The sequence below is a fragment of the Carassius gibelio genome, chromosome A7 (genome assembly GCF_023724105.1).
Source record: "Carassius gibelio isolate Cgi1373 ecotype wild population from Czech Republic chromosome A7, carGib1.2-hapl.c, whole genome shotgun sequence".
In the NCBI taxonomy this organism is placed as follows: Eukaryota; Metazoa; Chordata; class Actinopteri; order Cypriniformes; family Cyprinidae; genus Carassius; species Carassius gibelio.
In genome coordinates, this window is record NC_068377.1 from 8547983 (window position 1) to 8574178 (window position 26196).

Consider the following 26196-nt stretch of genomic DNA (forward strand, 5'->3'; position numbering starts at 1 on the left):
CTCTCCTTTGCAAAGTTCTCCTCGACAGGGGCGGGTCTTGCCCCCCCTGAAATTTGATTGGCCACCCCAGGTGCCCCCCCCAAAAGATGTCGTGTGTTTGGTTCATTTTATGTCCAATCATTTTATAGACTCCACTGAAGTTCGCGATTCAAAGAAGTGCAGCGTCGTCAGAGAAACAACGCTCGTCGCGGACTTCAAGTGTGGGAAGTCGAGACACTAGTGATGGGAAGTTCAGATCATTATACCGACTCTGACTTTTGAGTCGCGTTCAGCAAAATGAACTAATCTTTTTTCGAGTAATTTCGTTCATTTTAGCAAAATGTAATTAAAATGTTACGTGTTACTTCCCCAACACATCTAGTACTTACGCAAACGTTGATCACACTACAAACAATACAAAACTAAAATGCTATAAAGATACAGAAAAGATCAACTCACCTCTTGTCTGACAAGTCTTCAGGTTCAAATCATTTCTTAATCACGTGACATCCATGCGCTATTTATGTCACTGTGTTTTTTGTTACTGTTTCTTGAGGATCTGTGGTGTGTTATTATTTTATAAATAAATAAAACCCTGTTATAAATAAAATATTGATTAATTTGTCTTTTTGACTGTCTATCAGTAAATAAACACTAGGCTATATAATAATATAATAAAATAATCTAGTATATAGTATTTATAGCCTAGTTTAATTTTTAATCCAATATTGAGTTTGCTGGTATAATAATTGCTTTTCCTAGGCAGACTTGTCAAATTTGTCTAATATATGTATAAGATGCTTGCTCAAAAAGGACATTATGACATAAATTAAAAGCAAATAACATTTTGAATCCTAAACAAGTAACACTACAGTTCTATAGTCTAATCTGAAGGGTAGAGCCCGGCCGATATTATCGGCCGATATGAGCTAATTGCATTTAAATCGGCATTGGCGTTTATAACGGCCGATGAAACATGAGAAACGGAGTCTCATGCTTCACTCATGTTATGAGTGTTGCATAGTTTTCCCACCAGAGGGCGGTCTGCAACTCCAGAGTTGACAACAGCGCCAGAAATTCACTACAGAAGAAAGCGATCAGCCAAGCCACCCAGGTGAGTCTGTCGTTCGTCATGTGAAATGATTGTAGATTTAGTTCATACACTGTATATAAAAACGGTGTGGTAGTTCTAGCTAACGGTCCTATCATTATCACTTCTAACTTCTATTCTGCAACATCACTTACAGCTGCTAATGCATTGCTATATTAGATTAGCCACAAAGCTAATACCATGTTTATCAGTGGAAGAGCGCGAACGTTAATAAGAGGCAGGGCCGTGCACAGACCTTTTGAGGGGCATGTGCTGAAACTGAAAAAGGGCACCCCCCTCCCTTTTTTATATCAATTATATATATTCTCTTTTTTAGCTATTCTGTTTGGTTTTATAAGCTTATTTGTATTATTTGGTTAACATGATTATGAATGACATTGAAGAGGGGAAGGTGAGCAATGAGTCAAGTATTTTTGACAAACTTTTTTGAAATATAATTTAAGTAATTATGTCCAACTCAATTCCAGATTATAAGAAACTATAGCCATACCGTTACTATAACATATCCAACATGTATCCGCCTACCTGGCAAAAATTTGATACTGTGGTGGACCAGGGAAGTTGGTCTCTTGAAGGTCTCTTATTCACTACACTTTCCTTAAAATAAGCCAGCAATGAAAAAATAAAAAATAATAAAAATAGTGTGAAAAGTACAGTTGCAGTGAAAAGCATTTCTGAAGCATCATGTGACACTAAAGAGTACTGAACTGGAGTAATGATGCTGAAAATTCAGCTTTGATCACAAAAATAAATAACATTTTTAAATATATTCAAATAGAAAACAGTTATTTAAAAAAAATTGTAAAAAATATTACACAATATTACTGTTTTTGCTGTATTTTGGATCAAATAAATGAAGCCTTGGAATGAATCATGAATTACATTCTGCATGATAAAATATAAAGATTTCAGTGATCTTCTGTAATTTTATTTTAGTTACTACTACATTACTGTAGTAAAACCATGTTTTACTACATTTTATACATGTGAGGACGAGCGGAGAGTATACCATAACATGATTAGCCTAAATGTTAATAAATTAATTGTATCAGCAATCATAAATCAAAGAAGAAATTTCTTAGAAATATGTTATCTAGGTGACGAGGATCACTGGTCGCTTTGTGTAAGTTCCAGTACGAAACAGCGAGGGGGCGCACCTGTTATGATTTTCCGATGGTAAAAACAAATTATATGTTGTTGTATTACTTATCAATATACAGTTTTTGACCAGCGAATGTGTGCAAATGTGATTTTTTTTGTCCGTCATTAAAACGGCGACGTCGCCTGCCGCTGCCGGCATCACATTACATTTTCATCTACAGGTTACAAACTAGTTTTTGTAGCTATATAGACGGAGCGCTCAGTTTTTCCTGTGGTAAAATGCATTTGGCCAAAATCGCATTTTATAAAAGATGAAATGCTACTGTATGCACAGGCTATTTAAGTGTTGGCTATGTATTGGCTATGACTAGATGGCAAATGTTAGCCCTCTCTCTCAGGCTACTTCCCACCATAGACAGTAAAAGAATGTTTACCCACATGTCTCAGTCAGTCAGTCAGACATCAAATAAATAAAATATGAGCCTTTATAGACATTGTGTTTAGTAGTACTTATTCAAACAACAAGACATCTATTTACCCTTCGCAAAACTTTGTTCAGCTCAGTTGTTGTCATCTGTACTGCGTGTTGATTCAATGAATATAGAGGGGGCGGAGTTATCAGCTTAATGACAGCTTGAGGAACGAATAAGATTTACACAAGCTCGTTTTAAGAACTTTTATTTGCTAAATATTTGTAAAACAGACAGACAGGCGTAAAGGGTGACCAATAGCGTTGATAAAAAAAAAAAAAAAAAAAAAAAAAAAAAAAAAAACACCAAAAAAAGGGCACTTCGGAGTGTAAGGGCAAAAAGGGCATGTGTTCTGCACAGGTTGAGCCCTACCTGTGCACGTGCCTGATAAGAGGTCAAACTATAACGTTAGCATTTAACTTATTCTTATTCTATTGCGGTGTGTTTCCCACGTAATGACCGTGTCCTTTCACACAGGACGCGGTATACGCCGCTTGCCCGCTGGGTTTAGCGTTGCCCTTCAGATACAACGCGATTTGCGCTGCGCTATGGCGTTGGCGGAGTTTTAAAAACTTTTAGCGGGAGCTCTTTCATAGTCTGTTGTTCCTCCTTTCGGTCAGCAGCAAACATGTATCTGTCCCGTTGTAAGAAGCGAGCGATAGCGCTAGTCCTGCTGATGAGAATTAAGAGAGAAGCAAGGAAGAAGAGGCTACCCAATTCAATTTGGTGAATTCAGGCTGGTTACGTTACTCTAACGCTAATATAGTTTCCTTTTTAGCAGGCCCCTTAAATGCTTGCTATTAACTTGTTTGAAGGTGGTTCTTCTCAAAATTGACAGCGGTGTGTTCATGACACTAACGTTAACCATTCAACTTCGAATTGATTCCGTAATCTTCCGGTAACAGTAGGCTAACTTTACGTTCGCCAGCGCATGACGATGTTTTGATTCAGACTGCACAAAGAGAAGAGGAGAAGATATATGGGTCCGTTGTGAATGTGTCTGTGAGAGCAAATATAGTGTAGTTACAGTAACTACAGTAGGTGCGTCAGAAATGATTAAACCAGAGGGGACATGTAAATAAATGTGAGCTGAACACGCGCTTTTTTTCTTTTTTTTTTTTTTTTTTTTTTTTTTTACATATTGTTTCGAAGCAGCTTTACAGACACAACAGGGAAATGTTGAAATAATATAGTTAAATATAAGTAGGTAATACCTATTGCTTGACAAATAAAAAAAAATATATATTTTTCTCATTTTTGCCTATGTAGGAGATCCCTGTTTATTATTATTATTATAATTCTACTGATGACATGAGTAATGATACATGGTGATATTAATACACATGCTTATTCTTTCTCTTTCTCTCTTTCTGCCCTACAGATGCCTGAAAAAGGTGAATGCTGTAGCAGCAAAGTGTGGGACTACTTCTGCAAACACTTTAACTTTAGTATTATAATTTATTTACAGTACACACACAGACTGTTAAAACCAGCTTCAACTGGTAGAAAGTAAAAGTGTTAAATGTTTAAAACCAGACTGTTTTTTGATCATTAAAAAATATATACTTTTGATGTGCAATTGTTTAGTCATTGAGACTGTAATCTAAGGCTTTTTTTTTTTTTTTTACATAAATCCCTTCTGGAAAATGGTTTATACAGCCCACATACATAGAACAGGCAGATATTTAGCTATTGAATGTTGTGTAAGTGCAGTTTATAGGAAATGGGTCTAATATCCAGTTTATTTTCAAAATCAAAATATCGGCTTATAAATCGGCTCTTTTCGAGGTAATATCGGCATCGGCCCCCAAAAATCCAAATCTGTCGGGCTCTACTGAAGGGTGAACTCAAAAGACATAAATCATACAACACGGTCATTTTTGAAGATCAGAATCCACTGTAAAAAAAAATAAAATAAAAAAAAACAATCAAAGTGATGTCTCCGTCATAGAGACGACTCGTTCTTCCATAGTCACATTAAAGATTCAAATTGTTCAAGAAGGACACATCACAAGACACCAAACAAAGAGCTGGTAGGTAACCTTTAGGTTTAATATGTTTGTATGGTTTTCTCAGATCAATGTTTTTACCCCATCAGGCTCTGCTCGCGTTGGTCGTAGTTGATTTAATAAAACACAATAAAAGTAAAATACCCTGGGTGCTATCAAACAATAAACAGCCATGGTGATTTGCATATTTTGTAGCAGTTTATTTTGTGACAGTGACCACAAAGCAAGATTGCACCAAATGACAGTATGCACAGAATGTTCCATAATAATAATTGTCTGGTGAAACGTTACTTGTTAATGCTTGAGAGTAAGTCAGTTAGATAGTCAGTTAAATTGTCAGGCCTAACTTAGTCATTTACACGTGAAATTACATGGATGCATTCTGTGCATTTCATTCACAATTTTTATTCTTTTTTTTTCTTTTTTTTTTTGAGATTGAGAATAACAGACACACATAAGTGTTTATTTTGAAGGCAGGGAAGAGAGCAGTGCCAAGCCATGAAAAGAAGTAGGGAGTTTCTTTCAAAGAAAAAAATAAATAATTAATATATTCTCAAATTTAACTTGGATATATACAGGGGTGACAAAAAAAATAAATTAATCAAAAATGTGCTATATTACTGTTTTTTTTTTTTTTTTTTTTACAAGTGAATTTATTCAAGTAAAAAAATAATAATAATAAAATAAATAGGATTTACGAAATGTACAATATACTGTAGAATTTAGCTTTTCCTTTTTTTTTTTTTTTTTTCATCAAAACTATGAATTAACACATGTGGAATTATATATGGAATTATATACATAACAAAAAGTGTCAAACAACTGAAAATATGTCATATTCTAGGTTCTTCAAAGTAGCCACCTTTTGCTTTGATTACTGCTTTGCACACTCCTGGCATTCTCTAGATGAGCTTCAAGAGGTAGTCACCTGAAATGGTCTTCCAACAGTCTTGAAGGAGTTCCCAGAGAGATGCTTAGCACTTGTTGGCCCTTTTGCCTTCTGTCTGCGGTCCAGCTCACCCCAAAAAATATTGATTGGGTTCAGGTCCGGTGACTGTGGAGGCCAGGTCATCTGGCACAGCACCCCATCACTCTCCTTCTTGGTCAAATAGCCCTTGATGCCTTCAGTGTGACTCTACAATTTTCATAGTCATGAAAATAAAGAAAACTCTTTGAATGAGAAGGTGTGTCCAAACTTTGGTCTGTACTGTACGATATATATTTATATAGACGCAGATCACGAACGCTGGTATGCCAGCATTCTATAAAGAAAAAAAAAAACACTTCCCATTACCGACGCCACGGCATGTGACCATGGGGCGCGAGATGAATCTCGCAATACAATAATTCTGGGTCAATCACAGCGATACCACAGTGAGAAAACAGTACACTGAGAGAAAGCAATCAACAAATAAATAAGCAGACCATTGCAATAGGTACCTGCAGCTATAAATAAACTTCTCCTTATGTGGCGGTGCTACAATTACTATTAACAATTATTATTATAGAGCTCTCTAATTCATTTCTTACTAGTAAGAATTCCAATTAGATAGCTCTACAAATGAGTTTTTTCTAGTCATATGTCTCCATTAACTTCCATTCAGTTTTAATAACAGAGCTCTTCAACTGAATTCTTGCTAGTCAGAATTCCAATTAGAGAGCTCTCTAATCCAGTTTTCAACGTTGACAGAGTTGCCAATATTAAAGCTGGAGTTGGTGGTAGCTAAATCAACCTCCACGCTCGTCCTTGAAACTTTAATATTTTTAGGGTTTTTAAAAAAACAGCTCACTCACTTAATGTACTTTTCCATAATCACTTATTTCACCTTTCTCTAGTTAAAACTAAATACATGTCTTTTATGGAATATCTGTCCTGTTTATGGCTAACTCTCCACTTACAGATGGGTAAGTCAATCTATTTATTCTACTAAAACAGAATAATAATAAAGAAATCTATCTATCTATCCATCCATCCAAATCTATCTATCTATCTATCTATCTATCTATCTATCTATCTATCTATCTATCTATCTATCTATCTATCTATCTACCTTAATGCAGTTTTGCTTCTTAAGTAGCCTAAACATTGTATTCTTCTTCTTCTTCTTCTTCTTCTTCTTATTATTATTATTATTATTATTATTATTATTATGTAAAACAAGATATCAAAGTAGAAATTTCACTATGAAATAAGCATTTTTAATATTGTATTGTTTATTATAAATGTTTTATCTGTGCTAATATTTTTTTTTATCTTGTGCCCTCATAATCTTTAAAATAAAAATATTCTTTTATATAAACAGCACTGAAATCAGATCGAATTCCTTCTCATATTTTAAAATTAGTGCATGTAAACAATGTTTCATTTTACAAATGTTTTGCAGCAACAGATAGATCTGCTACTCTAATAAAAAATGTACAAAAGCTGTTGTGAGGTGGGGCATGTATCCTTTTGAAAGGTACAAATAAGTAATTGCAATAAACAAGTAATAAAGTGTAAAACACAGATGCTTGAATTTACAAGGAAACGTTCTCTTGTTTCTCTTTCTTTTTCTCTTGTTATCTATGATTCAAGCTGAAAAGTGATTTGAAATATCTTATGAAACAGACAGAATGACCTTCCCTGGCAGAGATTTGTTTAATAATCAGTTAAAAACGGCAGATTTAGGGAGTTTTGCTTACTCAAACATGTTCTGAGGGCAGAAAGGAAAATGATTGATTTACAGATTTAACCAATGCAAATTGAAGCAGAGGTGGAATCAGGAAATTTTAACATGTGGAAGGAATACTTCAGATAAATACATTACTGATATCGTGGAGGCATTTATTGCAAGGTAAGTTCATTTACCATGTATTTTCATTAAAAAAATGAACATCTCTAACATTTAATAAGAGGTAGCTGGATTAAAACATGCTTTCCCAATGCTTCTACGCTGTCTGTGAAACCGATATGAGCGAAGAAAGAACCCTCCTTGACATTATATCAGTCAGTTAGCGTTACCATTAGCATTAGCACTGCTCTCAGGGCAGGAGTACTCAATATTGATATTACTGTTATTTTTAATGAACTGTGTGCTGCTCTCTGGGCAGAAGTACTCAATATTCCTATTATTTTATCAAACTATGAGCTGCTCTAAGGGCAGGAGTACTCATTATTCATGCTACTATTATTTATAATCTATGTGCTGCTCCCAGGGCAGGAATATTCAATATTCATATTACTGTTATTTTTAGTGTATTATTTAGTGTATTATTTGCTGCTCTCAGGGCACGAGTACTCAATATTCATATTACTGTTATTTTAATAATGTGTGCACTGCTCTCAGGGCAGGAGTGCTAAATATTTATATTACTATCATTTTACTAATCTATGCACTGCTCTCAGTGTAGGGGTACTCAATATTCATATTACTGTTATTTTAAACTATATGCTGCTCTCAGGGCAGGAATATTCAATATTCATATTACTATTATTTCACTAAACTATGTGCTGCTCTCAGGGCAGAAGTGCTCAATATTCATATTACTATTATTTTACTAAACTATGAGCTGCTCTCAGGGCAGGAGTACTCAACATTCATATTACTATTATTTTAATAATCTATGCACTGCTCTCAGGGCAGGAGTATTCAATATTCATATTACTGTTATTTTAATAAACTATGCGCTGCTCTCAGGGCAGGAAAACTCAGTATTCATTTTACTGTTATCTTTACTGTTCTATGAGCTGCTCTCAGGGCAGGAGTACTCAATATTCATATTACTATTATTTTAATAATCCATGCGCTGCTCTCAGGGCATGAGTACTCAATATTCATATTAATATTATTTTAATCATCTATGCTCTGCTTTCAGGGCAGAAGTACTCAATATTCAAATTACTATTATTTTAGTAAGCTGTGTGCTGCTCTCAGGGCAGGAGAACTCAATATTCATATTACTGTTATTTTAATAATCTAGGTGCTGCTCTCAGGGCAGGAGTACTCAATATTCATTTTACTGTTATTTTTAGTTTATTATGTGCTGCTCTTGGGGGGGGGGGGGGGGTATTTAATATTCTTATTACTATTATTTTACTAAACTATGTGCTGCTCTCAGGGCCCATACATTTGTTTCATACGTTTCATGTAGTTGTACTTCTCTTTGTAGAATAACATTCTTGGAAAAGGCAGAAGCCATCAGTGGTCCCTTTTTAGAGAAAGGAAATTATTTCATTATTTCATGAATTGCAAAATAGCTGTTTGGATCTGCAAAGGTTTACAGATTAAATAAGGTGTTGTTTCATAAAAGTAAGAACATTGATTCTGATCTACTCTGCTGAAATGAGTGTCAGAATCTCCAATCTCACTTCATGATACCAGTTACCTGTTAGATTTGTTTGCATAATGTTAGCCTATGGACGTCATCAGCTGTCCTTCAAACGTCTACTACTCTAATCTGCCCTCAATCACTGTAGTTAAATTAGAGTTAGTCCAAAAGAGTTCAGGTAAAATAATGTTTTTGTTTATATTTTTATATTTTTACTTATTTTTTCATAATCATCAGTGTAAATTGAAACCAGACTCTTTATGCATTTCAAATGCAGGAAGACGTTGCAAACACTTTGAGAAACTGGCTTTGAGAAGATATCAGACCTAGGGCCTGGTTTAAAGGGAGCACGTTCAAACTACAGCAGTTTAATGATGCACCTACCTTTTGCTGCAAAATCTTCCTGTGTATTGTGTTTGTTTGTAATTGTAATTGTTTAAAAAAGGAAAGAAGGGATAATTATATTTGATATTTTATTGTAATATTAGACTTATAATCTGATTATTTTCAATCAACATTTCATTTTGTTCTTACACAAACAATCTGTACAACAGACATTGAATAAAACAACATTTACAGCACAAAAAAAAGAAAACATTTTTTTGTAATTTTTAGAATTACAGGGCTTAATTCCTCTGCAACAGCCTATGAGAACATTAAGTGGTTGCACATAGTTCGACACCCAGAACTTTTGAAATCACATTCACAATTCAGATGGCAATTGTTATTCATATGAACATATGTCAGAAATTATTTACATTACACCTCAGTGATAACTCATGGATTTGATGATTAATTCACATTAGAGAAGACAGATGTGTGTGTGCATATATATATATATATATATATATATATATATATATATATATATATATACTTTTTTTCAGTGATATGCATGCAAAGTACAACAGTTAGTATATGGTGTTAAATAGAGGTGAAATTTTATTTAAATGGTTACTTTTGAAATTATTCATTCTCAGAGATGTGGATTTGGACAGCAGTTGAATTACCACATGACCTTGGGATTCAGCCAGGCATTTTCATGGGGATGGTGGAAGAAAAAACAATGACATTATGGATTCAGATGGCAATAAAATCACAGGCTTACCCCTGTAAATGTTGATAATCGCTTACGTCCCCATAGGACCAATTACCCTTCAAATTTGGCTATTATGTGATTTTATAAATAAAATAAAAGATCATTCAATAATGCAGAAATTGTCTATTGATTTAAAAATTTAATAATTAAAAAAAGATTACTCTTAAAAATATTAATAAGTTTACTAGCCTATAACACATTAATATTAACAGGAAAACTATATCAATACTATATATAACAAAATTAAAAAAATATATCTATGCAGTGTAGACTATGCTGTAAATTAGACTACACTGGCACTGACAGCCATTTTTAATGAATGTTGTTCATGATTGATATGTGTTGTTTAAAAGAATTAACAGTGGTTAGGAAATGGATACACTAAAAACAGTGATATGAATATCAAGTACTTCTGCCCTGAGAGCAGCACAAAATACACTAAAAATAACAGTAATATTAATATTGAGTGTACTTCTACCTTGAGATCAGCTCATAGAACAGTAAACATAACAGTTATGTGAATATTGAGTACTCCTTCCCTGAGAGCAGCTCATAGAAAAGTAGAAAATAACTGTAATATGAATATTGAGTAATCCTGCCTTGAGAGCAGCTCATAGATCAGTAAACATAATAGTTATATGAATATTGAGTACTCCTGCCCTGAGAGCAACACATAGTACACTAACAATAACAGTGATATGAATATTGATTACTCTAGCATTGAGCACCTCATAGAACAGTAAAAATAACAGTGATATGAGTATTAAGTAGTCCTGCCCTTAGAGCAGCGCATAGTTTATCAAAATAACAGTAATATGAATATTGAGTTCTCCTGCCCTTAGAGCAGCACATAGATTAGTAAAATAATAGTAATATGAATATTGGGTCCTCTTGTCCTGAGAGAAGCACATAGTTTATTAAAATAATAGTAAAATGAATATTGAGTACTTCTTCCCTGAGAGCAGCACATAGTTTAATAAAGTAATAGGAATATGAATATTGAGTACTCCTGCCCTGAGAGCAGCACATAGTTTAGTAAAATAATAGTAATATGAATATTGAGGTCTCCCGTCTTGAGAGCAGCACATAGTGCACAAAAAAAACAGTAATATGAATATTGAGTACTTCTGCCCTGAGACCACCACATAATACACTAAACTTTACAGTAATATGAATATTGAGCACTCCCGGCCTGAGAGCCGCACATAGTGCACTAAAAATAACAGTAATATGAGTATTGAGTACTTTTGCCTGAGAGCAGCACATAATACACTAAACTTAACAGGAATATGAATATTGAGTACTCCTGCCGTGAGAGCAGCACGTTACACTTAAAATAACAGTAATATGAATATTGATTACTCCTGCCCTGAGAGCAACGCATAGATTAGTAAAATAATAGTAACATGGATATTGAGTACTTCTGCCCTGGGAGCAGCACATAGTTTAGTAAAATAGCAGTAATATGAATATGGAGTACTCCTGCCCTGAGAGCAACACACAGTTCATTAAAAATAACAGTAATATGAATATGGAGTACTCCTGCCCTGAGAGAAGCACATAGTTTAGTAAAATAACAGTAATATGAATATGGAGTACTCCTGCCCTGAGAGCAATCCTAATTCTAATGCTAATGTTAACTGACTGATGTAATGTCAAGAAGATATGAACGAGTTATTTTTCGCTCATATCAGTTTCCCAGACAGCGTAGAAGCATTGGAAAAGCATGTTTTACTCCAGTTACCTCATAACCAGCTTTGGTGGAATCAACTGATGATGGAGTCAAGTAAAAATGCATGCTATATGATATTTAGTCCATGATTATTTGTTCTTTGTGTCTTTTATTCGCTAATTATCTTTTAAAATGTTAGAGATGTTCATTTTTTCATAAGAATGCACAGTAAATTAACTTTGCAATAAATGCCTCCCACGAAACGTCAGTAATGTATCTGTCTGAAGTATTTCTTCCACACTTTTCAACTCCTCTGCTTCAATTTCATTGGTTGAATCTGTAAACCAACCACTTTCCTTTCTGCCCACAGAACATGTTTGAGTAAGTAAAACTCCCATCTCGGTGGACTTGTACAAACTAAACTCCACACACACCAAATTCCAAAAATCTAAGAAGGGCACCTCTCAGCACAGGTACAAACACAAACAAACAGGCCTACATACAAAACATAGAAACATTCACCATAATTGACAAACAAATGTGTGGTAATATTTTATTGCAGTAATATAATAATAATATAATATAATATATAGTAATATAATAATATTTTATTTAATATTTTATTGCAGTTCTGGGCTGCATATGTACCATGTAATACACAGTACAAAGATGTAGTAAGACAGACCTTGGAGCAGATTGATGTAATCCACAGGATGTGTCATAAATACCCAGAGGTCTTCAAGTTTGCTACTAGCAGTCAAGGTAAGATAGTGAAGCAGCAGTAAATACTGTACAAATCCTTGCAATAACTCAAACAGATCAAATCAAATACCATATAGAATCAAACAGATGTCAATACTGACAATGACACATTTCCAGTACACCCAGGTATAGCATTGTTGCTTAAACATGAATGATACTTCAAATTATGCAGCTGTTTACAGTAAGAGAGGTAAAGTGAAAAAAACAGATGATTCCATAATCTTAGTTAAAAAAGATTAGAAGTGACCTACACAAACACTGTAACAACCACCAACACCATATTCCCCAAAGCACAATGGAATTATCGTGGTAGTGTGAATATCTATGTGTATTTATAAATGTTTATAGCATTTTTAAATAAACTAAAACTAAAATTTTGTTGCAGATATATTGGAAGCCTTTGAACAGAATAAGACAAGCGAGTCTGATTGGGGTTGAAGCTGGACATTTAATTGACAGCAGTTTGTGTATTCTGCGAACCATGTACAAGCTAGGTGTTCGATACCTCACTATCACACATTGTTGCAATACACCATGTTAGGTGGCTATCCTCTTGAGCATAATTACTGCTCATTATAGCACTTTAAATAAAAAGATGACAGCATAAATGTGCTTATTTCAAAGTACCAATAACATACAGATTGGTCCAGCAAGGTGAGTAAACAGTTTGAATTATGATTTAATTAGTTTGGAATTAAGTAAACATAAGCCTGTCAGGAAACTGTGCTAGAGGTGTTTTATTAAAAACAAATATACAGCTCCTTCTCAAAAAAATTGCATATTGTGATAAAGTTCATTATTTTCCATAATGTAATTATAAAAATTAAACTTTCATATATTTTAGATTCATTGCACACCAACTGAAATATTTCAAGTCTTTTATTGTTTTAATACTGATGATTTTTGCATACAGCTCATGAAAACCCAAAATGCCTGTCTCAAAAAATTAGCATATTTCATCCGACCAATAAAAGAAAAGTGTTTTTAATACAAAAAAAGTCAACCTTCAAATAATTATGTTCAGTTATGCACTCAATACTTGGTCGGGAATCCTTTTGCAGAAATGACTGCTTCAATGCGGCGTGGCTTGGAGGCAATCAGCCTGTGGCACTGCTGAGGTGTTATGGAGGCCCAGGATGCTTCGATAGCGGCCTTAAGCTCATCCAGAGTGTTGGGTCTTGTGTCTCTCAGCTTTCTCTTCACAATATCCCACAGATTCTCTATGGGGTTCAGGACAGGAGAGTTGGCAGGCCAATTGAGCACAGTAATACCATGGTCAGTAAACCATTTACCAGTGGTTTTGGCACTGTGAGCAGGTGCCAGGTCATGCTGAAAAATGAAATCTTCATCTCCATAAAGCTTTTCAGCAGATGGAAGCATGAAGTGCTCAAAAATCTCCTGATAGCTAGCTGCATTGACCCTGCCCTTGATAAATCACAGTGGACCAACACCAGCAGGTGACATGGCACCCCAGACCATCACTGACTGTGGGTACTTGACACTGGACTTCAGGTATTTTGGCATTTCCTTCTCCCCAGTCTTCCTCCAGACTCTGGCACCTTGATTTCCGAATGACATGCAAAATTTGTCCAAAAGTCCAGTGCTGCTTCTCTGTAGCCCAGGTCAGGCGCTTCTGCCGCTGTTTCTGGTTCAAAAGTGGCTTGACCTGGGGAATGCGGCACCTGTAGCCCATTTCCTGCACACGCCTGTGCACGGTGGCTCTGGATGTTTCTACTCCAGACTCAGTCCACTGCTTCCGCAGGTCCCCCAAGGTCTGGAATCGGTCCTTCTCCACAATCTTCCTCAGGGTTGTGAGGAAGATTCTCGTTGTGCAGCGTTTTTTGCCACACTTTTTCCTTCCCACAGACTTCCCAATGAGGTGCCTTGATAAAGCACTCTGAGAACAGCCTATTCGTTCAGAAATGTATTTCTGTGTCTTACCCTCTTGCTTGAGGGTGTCAATGATGGCCTTCTGGTCAGCAGTCTTACCCATGATTTTTTTTTATTTTTTATTTTTTTTATATAATTCTTATTTTTACACATCCACATAAGACTGGCTACGGTAGTGTGTGAAAATCAAGGGACATTCCTGGCTTGTTTAACTTTTAGTTTAGAATTTATATTTTGCATGTAAGGCTAAACTAAAAGCCAAGTCAGTTTTCCAAAGAAATCACCACATAAGTACATGTGCCCATTTGATTAGAGAAGGGGTATCAATTTCAGCTGAAGACTGTTGTATTGTTTACCATGTTTCAGTCTCAATTCCTTCTATGGCAGACAGCTGGCTGGTGGACACAGGATCTGAACCTGAAGCACATGGTGGTTTATCAGATTTTGGCAAGTAAAGACAGAGAAATGACATTTATTGTCATATTTGTACACCAATATTTTTTTCCCCAAATATAAAAACATTCATGCAAAATAAAAATATAAATGTTTCTAAAGACTATATACCATACACCAAAGACTACATATACCAATACATTTGATATAAACAAAATGTTACTTAATGTAAGTCAACAATTAAAAAAAAAAAAATTAAAATAAATATGTTAACACTTTCTATGAAGCCTGTATTTATAATACATTATAAGGGTACTCTTAAGACATTATAATAAATGCATAATGCATTATGAAAAACTTAATAATATGTTATATCAACTCATGAATAATCATAACCAGGGATGTAGTGGAGGCTAAACGCACGTAAACGCCGTTTACGCACCTCCCAAAATTCGGAAATAGCGTTTACCCACCTACAAAGTGCGTTTATCCACCTCTAAATTGAGTTAATCCACCTCTAAATAGCCTACAGTTCCTATGACACTTTAAATTAAGCTCATGTCGTTTTAGTTTCATATTGTTCATTATTAGTTTCATAGGGTGTTTGTTGTTAAAGATACTTTCATATTGCACTGCAACTTGTCAGTGTTGACCAATTGCTTGCGGTGTTGCCAGTAGTGGGAAGTTCGGATCATTTTACTGACTCAGATCTTTGAGTCTCGTTCAGCAAAATTAACTAATCATTTCTCTTCCCGTCTCTATGGGACTGACATGAAGAATAAAAGACTCGGACCTCACCTGTCGATTCAGAACCCATATGTTGTGTAATGCGCATGTGCGGTCAACACAAAATGAACGACTCACTCTCTGAGACAACTCGATAGTCCTGAGTCATATTAAAGATTCGTTCACAAGGAACGACACGCAACAGACTGCATAAAGATTCAAAAATGGATATCCGGCAATTAATAATAATAATAATAATAATAATAATAATAACGATCATTATTTTGAATAGAATTCATCACTCATACAGCAGCCATTCATCTCATCTCCGGTTTATATGTGTTCGTATATATACAATATCCACGATCCGCCAGGGCTATAGTCCAATGGTGCACACATTTGAATAGATAATAATTTTATGACATGTTTGTAAAATATCTCGTCATACAGAATAACATTTCTATTCATTTTACACTGGTTTATGTGGTCTGAAGAACTAAAACAGCTAACAGAGCTAGCGATTACTCCTCTTATTGATTCGCGTCAGCTATGACATCAGTGCAATATCATTAGTTTGTAAAGCTGTCAATCATCTCACGTGAACCACGTGACCAAAAGAATATCCTTCTGCAATGAAGCTGTCTGTGTCATTGATAAAATATATGAAAGACAAAAGTAAAACAAATATTTGATTCCAGCTTGTTAAATGTGAATATGTTCTAGTGTCTTCTCTCCTCTGTGACAGTCAACTGAATATATTTTAGTTGTGGACAAAACGAGACATTTAAGGACCATTCCTGGGCTTTTAGGGAAACACTGATCCACATTTTTCTGGCATATTATAGACCAAACAACTAAACGATTAATTTAGAAAATATATAAAAACAGATTGATCGACTATGAAAATAATCCCAAATCCCTAATCATAACATACAAGTGCATTGCATTGGAACCCCTCGATATAAGCCTCCCTCTCTATTCCTCTTTAAAAAAAATTGTTCTCTCTGTTTTGTCATTTAGTAAACTATAGATTTCAACCTTATTATTCCTTCTAAGTCTCTTTTACAAGAACTTAGATTAATTTATGAATTGAATAGTGATTGTGTGACCTATATGAGGGAACAACTAGTGATACCCTTATTAGTAATATCAAATGATAGACTATAGCGATGTCATCAAGATACACATACACCGGTAGGCAGTGGCCCACCTTACCGTGACCATGATGTGGTCACCCAGAATTTATAGTTTACCCACCTCTTTTTTTACCACTACACCTCTGATCATAACAGCAATTTTGATACATCATAATACTTATGTATTTGTGGTTTTAGTTTAAGAGTATGATTATTTATAACACACAATGAACACTATATTAAATCTAATTCATGTACAGTATAATGGACTGTATCATATCTTGACATTCTTTAAGATCTGAACAGTATTTTACTACAGCTTGTGAGTGGTTAGATGTTGAGTGTTATTTGTGTAGGAGCCATAAGGCTATTAATAATGTTACTTAATGTCACGGCTGTATGTAGCTAGGGTCTGTTCTTCCCCCTGTGGTAAATGGAAAGAATTGCACCCCTTTTGGGGACTTCCTGAAGGTAGCCATCTTAAACAGGAAGTTATGTGGCAAAGGGGGAGGGGGAAGGGAGACAGTTTTTTGACCTACATTACACCACACTGTTTGTTTTTGAATTAACAGTTTTGTTTCCAAGTTTTCACCTTTTTGTTACAATGAATTTCAAGTCTGGTTAAAACAGGTGTAGCATCAAACATACTTTCCCTCACAGAAGTGGCTTAAGAAGGAAAAGAAGCCACTACATTAAGTCAAAATGGCTACATTTGAGAACTTTGAGTGAATGTGAGATGTGGAAAAATGTTCAAAAGGATCCACAAACACTTATCGAGCCAAGTGATAGCATTTCGAATGTGTCCAAGAGGTCACATAAATCTCGTAGTTCTCACAGCTCAAGTATATCATCATCTGTATCATCAATTAGGATAACAGTAACTGCTGATAAAGCAGCCCTTCTTGCTCGCAAAGCTGTATTAAAACAAAAACATGCCCTTGAAATGAAAAAAGCTGCTTTGAATATGAGACTGGAAACAGTAAATTAGGAATGTGACATAGCTGCAAACGATGCTAAACTGAAGGTCTTTGAAGACTCTGCAACAACAGCAAGCCCAAGTCTACAAGTTTGATCTGTTAATTCCCAGCAATCTTTTGAGTTTGAGTATCTTGAAAAGTATGGCGCCGAGAATTCTAAGACATCAACTAAACAGGATCATACATCACCAGGACCCACGCCATCTTTTGAATTTGTTCAACTTGGAGCTATCCTGAAAACTCTGTTGCAAAGAATGTTTCAACCTCCAAAACTGAACCAAGTAGCTCATCGAAAGTCCAATGTTGAGGAGGCGACAGCAGCAACATCTGATAATTCTGCTACAACTTTTCAAAATCCATCTGTTAGTTGCACAGAAGTGGGGCTTACAAATATGAATCTTTTGAATGTGGTGCAGAGGCAAAATGACATTGCTAAACTTCTGGTCTTGCAGCAAAAGCACACTTTACTCCCATCTAGAGAAATTCCAGTGTTCGATGGAGATCCACAAAATTTCCACCCTTTCATGCAAGCCTTTGAACATAGAAGACAATACAGACAATAATAGGGATAGACTTTACTATCTGGCCAATTTACTTCTGGCCAGTCAAAGGAACTTGTCCGAAGCTGCTTGCATATGGATAATAGAAGGGGTTATGGTGAAGTTAAGAAGCTCCTCAAATGTCATTTTAGTGATGAAGTGAAAATCACCAGTGCTTATATGGAAAAGGCCCTGGGCTGGATTAATATCAGGACCGATGATGGAAAGGCCCTTAGTGCTTATGCACTTTAGTTGAGAGGCTGTTGCAATGCTGTGGAAGACCTTCCTAACATGCTTGATCTTGATTTGCCTTCCAATCTTAAACAGATTATATCCAAACTTCCATATAAACTATGTGAAGAAACATAGTATGTGACATTCTTGAAAGAACACACAGTAGAGCCAAATTCCAGGATGTGGTTGCCTTTATTGAAAAACAGGCAAAGATACTTCAAGACCCTCTCTTCAGCAATATTCTAGACCCTACTTCTGCTACAAAGGGCATTAAGGTCCTTTCAAGTCCGGGAGTAAGAAAAGCTTTGCTACTTCCATATCACCACTGATAACCAGTATGAAAGAAATAAAGATCCATATAGGCGTTGCATTACAGGCTCCTTGCTTGTTTTGTTCTGGCAATCATGCATTGGAAGCATGTCGTCAGATAGCGTTAAAGCCTCATGGAGAGAAGATCGATTTCTAAAGGGAAAAGGACTATGCTTTGCATGTCTTCTAAAGGTGCATATGAGCAAATCCTGTAGAAAACATCTGCATTGTAAGACTTGTCACAGAAGCCACCCCACAATTCTCCATGTCGAAAGTATGCCCCTCAAAGAGCAAGACACTTGCCAGAAGGATAAAGGTTGCAATAACTTAATTACAATTGCCATGGTGTCAGCAGAACAGGCGGAGCCAGGCCCTTTAGACTATAAACTTGCTATTTTGCCAGTGAAGAGTAATATAATAGAGACTTATGGGAGTAACATAATAGAGACTTATGCTTTTCTCGATCCAGGAAGTTCTGCAACTTTCTGTACAGAAAGTCTAACAGAAAAGCTGCATGTGAGAGGGAGGAGAACAGAAGTTCTACTCAGGACTATGGGATAAGAAAGACCAATATATACATACAAATTGGATGGCCTGGAAGTAAGTAGCCTTGACGGTAACAATTGTTTGCCCCTGCCAGAGGTTTTTACTCAAGCTTCTATACCAGTTGGTAAAGAAAACATTCCTACTCAAGAGGACATTCAGCACTGACCATATCTCAAAGAGATCAGTTTGAATTCCATTGAAGCGGAAGTCGGTCTGTTGATTGGAGTTAATGCTCCAAAGCTTATAGAGCCATGGAGGGTCATTAATAGTCAAGAAGACGGACCCTATGCAGTCCTAACTCAATTGGGATGGCTTATTAATGGACCATTGGGCAGAAGCCCATCTATAAGCAGAATTGAACGACTAAAGGTGTCCTGTAATAGGATTTAAATTTCCAGCATGGAACAGCTCATCCTGAGTCAGCTGAATCACGATTTTCCTGAAAAGGTATGTGATGAGAAGTCTGAGTATTCAGCCAAGGACAGGATGTTCCTCAAAATTGCTGCAGACTCTGTTGTTGAACAAGATGGTCACTATCAACTTCGACTTCCATTCCGTCAAGAGGAGGTTCACCTACCTAATAAAAGAATGATAGCTGAACAGAGAGCTAATACCCTCATGAAGAGATTCCATAGAGACGACATGTTATTTGCTGATTATAAGGAATTCATTACCCTACATTACACCACACTGTTTGTTTTTGAATTAAGAGTTTTGTTTCCAAGTTTTCACCTTTTTGTTACAATAAATTTCAAGTCTGGTTAAAACAGGTGCAGCGTCAAACATACTTTCACTCACAGAAGTGGCTTAAGAAGGACAGGAAGCCACTACAATTTGAGTGTTTCCCGTGGAGCTAATTTTAATTAATTGATGTGAGCTTAATACTCCAACTGAAAAAAATGCAATGTTTTATATGGTTACATTTTATTTTGATGGTCCCCTTAATCAATCGACTATAAGCAACTTTGCAGCTACATGCCAACTAACTCTCATTGGAGTATTAGTATGCTAAAGAATGGTAGAATCTAGTATTCTAGAATAAGCTGACATACTTGCAAAGACACTTAGAGTTGGTTGACCACCAAAATAAAGTGTTAGCATATAATTAAAGTAGCAGACATACTAATACTCTAATGACCGCTAATTGATATAGTTGCAGAGTTACTTATCAACATCAAAATAATCAAACTGATATTACAATAAAAATAGTTCAAAGCAAATGTGTTATATCACACATTCATCTGATCTGTTACATGACCTTATGGCTGTTTGAAAGAATAATAAAAAATTTTATTATTACTATTATTATTATTACTTATAAGTGGTCTTTGACTGCTTTAAATAAAGTAGCATCAGAAAAATGGCAAGATAAGAGACATATAATACATTATAATCCATTGAAAAAGTGGATACAACATTTTCATTATAAATCATCATACTCTTAAAAGCTATAACCACAAATAAGTAAATTATAATATATTAAAACTGTTCTTATGAATATTCATGAGATTATATAACATATTATAAGGTGTTTTTTTTCAATGCATTATACATTCATTATAATGCCTTACAAATACCCTTATAATGTATTATAAATATGGGCTTCATAGAAAGTGTTACCGAACCAATCTCCTTCGATCAGAAAAAAAAAATGGCCACCAGTGTAGCAAGAGCTACTAGTTTTAATGTTCACACTGTGAGAAAAGTCGGGTTGTTTTTTTCAACAATTTACACACTCTCTACTCTACACACAATTTCACTCCAAATAATATATGGAACATAGACAAAACTGATGTGACCACAGTGCAGGCCCCAGAGAAAATAATAACTATACAAAGAGTCCGCCAGACAGGAGCAATGACCTCTGGAGGAAGGGTGTATGCTTGTGACTGTTGCAGTGTCCATTACCCTCGGTAGTTTAATCCCTACATTTTTTTGTATGTCACCTCAAATGATTTCATTCTCACTTCAACCACAAAGGTCTGCCTGCATCAGCTGGAGCAGCAAATGGGTCTGGTTGGATGGAAGCAAAGGAATTGTTGCAGTTCCTTCACCACTTTGCCAACCATACGAAGCCCTTGCTGGACAATCACGTGTCCCCCCTGTCTGTCCCAGCCATGGATTTCTGTGGGAATGGGGCAACGTTCTGCTTACTTTCCCACCACACTGCACCCATAAGCTCTGTTCCCTGGACAGAACAGTTTTTGCTCTTTCTAAAGGAAGGTCATATCAGGAAGGTCATATCATATAAAGCGAACATCATATCAGGTTTCAGGTATATATATATATATATATATATATATATATATATATATATATATATATATATATATATATAATTTTTTTTCAATCCTTAATTTACTTTGGGATGAATAAATTCTCTGACTATCTATCTATCTAGGTGTACTGGCATCTGGCCCTACAAGCTTAATTCCTTGGGGAAAATGACTTTGCTCCTGCATATGCAAGCCACAGACCAGAGCCAACTGCCTTGACATCCTCTGCTGGTTCCTCTGGTCTCCAACAGGGCTCCACCACACTCCACCAGGACTCTGCCACTCTCCACCAGGGCTCCTCTGTGCCCGAAATCAATCCTGCTTAAGTCAGGCCTCCATGAAAAGCAGTTGCCAAGCCCAGAAAGAGAGAAACAAGTGCCATCTTCACAGACTATAATTTTTTTTAGCAGAGGAAGAAAGGTAGATAAGAAAGAAGGTAAGGCAAGAAAGAGCAACAAATAAATAAATAAAAGAGGCCCCCAAGAAAAGACACCTTGGTGTGAAAAAGCAACTTAGCTGACTGTCTTGTTTTTGGGGACAATTTTACATCCTATGCACCTGGTACAGGTACAACTTTAGGTGACTAAAGGCCCCTGGGCTAAAGCTTTACAGTAGGCTGGTTTACATTGTCATAGGAACTGAATCTGTGTACAAGCTCCACTACCAGTCTGTCAATCACCAGTACAAACATGCTAGATGAAAAAAATATCACAGCCTGACAAGTGCTGGTCTGGCTCTGTGGATTCATCACTGTGCTTTTTGAGCTTTCTCTGACGTTGAGAGTCTGATTTGTACACCACAGACACTGTTGGAGACATTTGTTTTTGCCATTGCTTCAAAAGTGTCTAACTGATTTCGGCGTTCTACAACAAAGTCCCTTAATGATCATATCAATTATATAGCAACGGACAAATCGAAATCAACAGTTTGATTGGTTGTGCCTATACTGTAAAATCACTTCAAAACTGTATTCCACATGTTACAAAGGAAAGCAATTTCCAGTTTATACATTTATATGTTATCTTAGTCGGCTGGCTTCATCACGAGTGGTTAACTGCTGGATAGTGTCATCAGCTATCTTTCTCAAGGATTCCTGGATGTTCGCAAAATTTTAACAGAGTGCTTTAGTGGCTTGGGCGTTCACTGACCACCTTGTATCTAAAAGTATTTTCAAGGTCTCTATCCTACTGTTGTCATTTGGATGCAAGCCAGCTGTGATAGTCTGCCATTGTGCTGGGGATCTCGTGCACAAATTAAAAAGGGTCTCAACAAAACAGAAAAAGACTTCTGTTTCTAGAAAGCAGTTCACACTGTTTACCCCAACCAAATTAAGTGTATGGGCAGTGCATGGCACCCATTCAACTAAAGGGTTTATCTCTTTGATACATGACTGCAAGCCCTTACAACAGCTAGACATGTTTATTTTCATCTCCTTTAAAGCAGTCAGCAGAGATGAGCAAAGATAATCGCCTGTATGTCTTGTGATGGGCAAAAACTTAAGGAAACGTTCCTCAGTGAAACCCCCTCATGAAAGGTATTGCAAAATCAGTGTGAGCTGATCAGTGTATGCCACAACAGGGGTAGAATCAACACAGATGCCGTGAGAAAGGTAAGAAGGCTGTCCTTTCCCTGAATCAGTGAAAATCAGTGTGAGCTGATCAGTGTATGCCACAACAGGGGTAGAATCAACACAGATGCCGTGAGAAAGTTAAGAAGGCTGTCCTTTCCCATTTATTTATATTTATATTTTTTTATATTTATATTTTTTATTTATATTTATATTTTCGATGTGTGCTTTTTTTGGAATGGTTCAAACTGGCTAATTAATTCTAAGTTTTCCAAATAGTTTCTGATGCTGGGTTTACCAAAAACATCACTATGACCCCTAAAGGAAAGCCAGCTACTACCAGGACTTTTACAACTGCTACCACCATTCTTAACACTTGGGACGAGTACTCGCATTGTTTCAAATAGTTTCTTCTGTTCAAAGTCCACCTGTACTTTTTCTGCACTTTCCAGCAAATAGTTAGCATGGCTCTTCGGTGAGTCTCAAAACGCTCATGCTACATTTTGCATTATTTTGCATGCTTCCAGTAACTGAAACCACTTGTGAACATGTTGGCTGTTTCTTCAAAAATTTTGCATGCAAAACAAAACATTTTTCCTTGGGAAGGTGAATACAAAACCCATTCTCTGGTTACACTCTCAATTTCCCAGGTCACGTCTGAAATAACTTTGTGAGAAATTACGTTTATACATGCCGTCTGAAACTGACACATTTCCATCTTTATCAAGGCCCATAACAGGTGAAGATATTCTCTCACCTTTTGGCCAGTGTTGTTCAGAAGATTTCGTTGTTTTATTGCCGCTGTCTTGATTGTCTACAGGGCACATTTTAGATCCATTTCGAAACCCGTCACTTTGGCTATCATCCTCAAAAGGCTGGTTAACATCAGTTGTTGCACAACAGATATTATCTGCAGGCTTGAAAAATCCTGTAAGGTTGTTTTTTTTAAAAGCTGCTGAATGCATTGTTCTATCAGTTTGTACTTTTTCCTTTTTTGTGCCCCACTCTCTTGCTTCTAGAAGTCCGCCATTGTTTACACTAACATACAGTCACAGTGTACTGGTTAACATCCATTAAAGCGTCCATTAGCCAATCAATGCCAAGGGTGGCAAATTATAAATCTCCTTTATTAAAGAAATGTTGATTTCATGTAAATTTAAATGAATTATCAGCAAACCTTACAATTATTTATTTATTTATTTTTTGGCACAGTCAGTAGGCCTCTCCCCAGGGCTACAGCCCCTGTAAGTCTGTGCATTAATGTGCCCCTGACCTGACTTGACCAAAGCAAATGTGAAAGTCTGTAAATAAATTTCATGCATCTAATACTTACTGCATTCATCAAAAAAAGCACTTCTAAAGTAAAACACTGAAATAATGGCAGGTGGATGCATTCAGTGTGTTCGACTACATGCAGTGCAGAGCAGATTGATTGCCAAGAGAAGCCGCTTGCAGTTAGGGGTGGAATTGAAAGTGGAGACATCAAGTCAAAACACAGATTCGTGAGTAGTATTATAATTGAATATGTTAGTAACACAAGTCATTGTTGTCATGTGGTGAATTTTGGGGAAAGGAGACCAGAGGCTGCTTTGTTTGGAATGGATGTCAATGGAGGAGAGGCTTCACTACGATGAATAAACAGCTTTTTAGAGGAAAAGGCTTAGAATTTAATGAATCAACAACCTTATCTGCTAATCTTAAACATGTTTAACACTAAACAATACTTTTGGATTAAACTATTTTTAGAGTTTACCGTGAAAAAAATGCTGTTTTATAAGAGAAGTCACTGATTTTTGTGACAGGTGAGATACAGTTTACGGCACTTTCCATTAATTCCTATGGTATCCGTAAACTATGACTGAGTGTCGCAACTCTGAATGAAATTTTGTTACAGCAAGGCCGTAATGTGATTGGTTATTACAGCATATGTGATTCAAATTAGCCATTATGCTTTCTTCATAAGTAATACAGACCCTCATCTCCCTATAGTAAGATAATAGGCTTGTCTAAGATTAGCAAAATCTGCACAGAACTGATCACCGGTGATCACCACAAGATACATGCTGGTTAGAAAAATGTCGTAGTTACGCTTGACTTGCACCGATGTCATGCTGATGTGTGCCAAAAAAACTGTCGCAATGGCGAGGCAGCTGTGTTGGATTGCGCAGTCAAGGGTAGTTGCTCTCAAACGACTGCGCAGATCAAAAGCATGATGGGAAACGACTGGCTGGAGACGCAGCTTAAAGGGGGGGTGAAATGCTCGTTTTCACTCAATATCCTGTTAATCTTGAGTACCTATAGAGTAGTACTGCATCCTTCCTAACTCCAAAAAGTCTTTGGTTTTATTATATTCATAAGAGAAAGATAGTCTGCACCGATTTTTCCCGGAAAAACACGACCGGCTGGAGGAGTGACGTGTGGGCGGAGCAAAAGAATCACGAGCGCCAGTAGGCTTTTGCGTTGCGAGCGTTTGGAAGCTGAGGAAAAAAACCAACCAAAACAAACCATGGCTAACAGTCAGATTCAGCGTATATTTATGATCCAGAATCAGATCCAGAGGCTGCAATTTAACGAGAGCAGCCTCAGCAACGACGTCTCTATGTGATATGTACTTAAACTGTATATATTTGCTTAGCGGTTTTGGAAAATGAATAAGTATCACTTTGTCGTCTTTTTTTTTTTTTTTTAAGCTGTACATGTGGAAAGTGCAGTTTGATGACAACATTGCATGTTATTTACTTGATGTGCTTACACGCCGATAGCTAAGTTAACAACACAGAGATATTTGAAGCAGTTTTACTCACCGCCTGCGGTTCCAACACACGATCGTGACCCTTTTTCGTTGGGACTGCATTATCCTTAAGAAATAAACGATGTGCAAACTGGGCCTTGTTTGTAAAACAAGCATCTTCGAAATGCAGGGGAACAAACACAAACACTTGCACAACTCCGTTGATGCTCTGTAAAAATAAACTCCATCCACTGGTCCCTTAATGCCGTTTCTCTTTTGGTAATCTGTGCAGGGTTGTCTTGCCCTGGCAACCAAAAACACACTTCTTTTGTGACATTCAGCCACGCTCTCGCTCTGGTCA

The 26196-nt window shown here is 36.3% G+C and overlaps 1 protein-coding gene across 2 annotated transcripts in view; it reads right to left on the reverse strand.

The window, feature by feature from the left end:
• Positions 1 to 26196, reverse strand: part of LOC128016574 (sulfotransferase 2B1-like) — a 63353-nt gene that overhangs the window by 24441 nt on the left and 12716 nt on the right. The window contains exon 1 of one of the 2 annotated variants that reach the window (XM_052601197.1): positions 11988 to 12296. The exons of the other annotated variant lie outside the window; for it this stretch is intronic. The gene's annotated coding sequence lies outside the window, so the exon portion shown is untranslated. Of the gene's footprint in view, positions 1 to 11987; positions 12297 to 26196 lie in introns of those variants that run through there. 2 annotated transcript variants of the gene reach the window in all.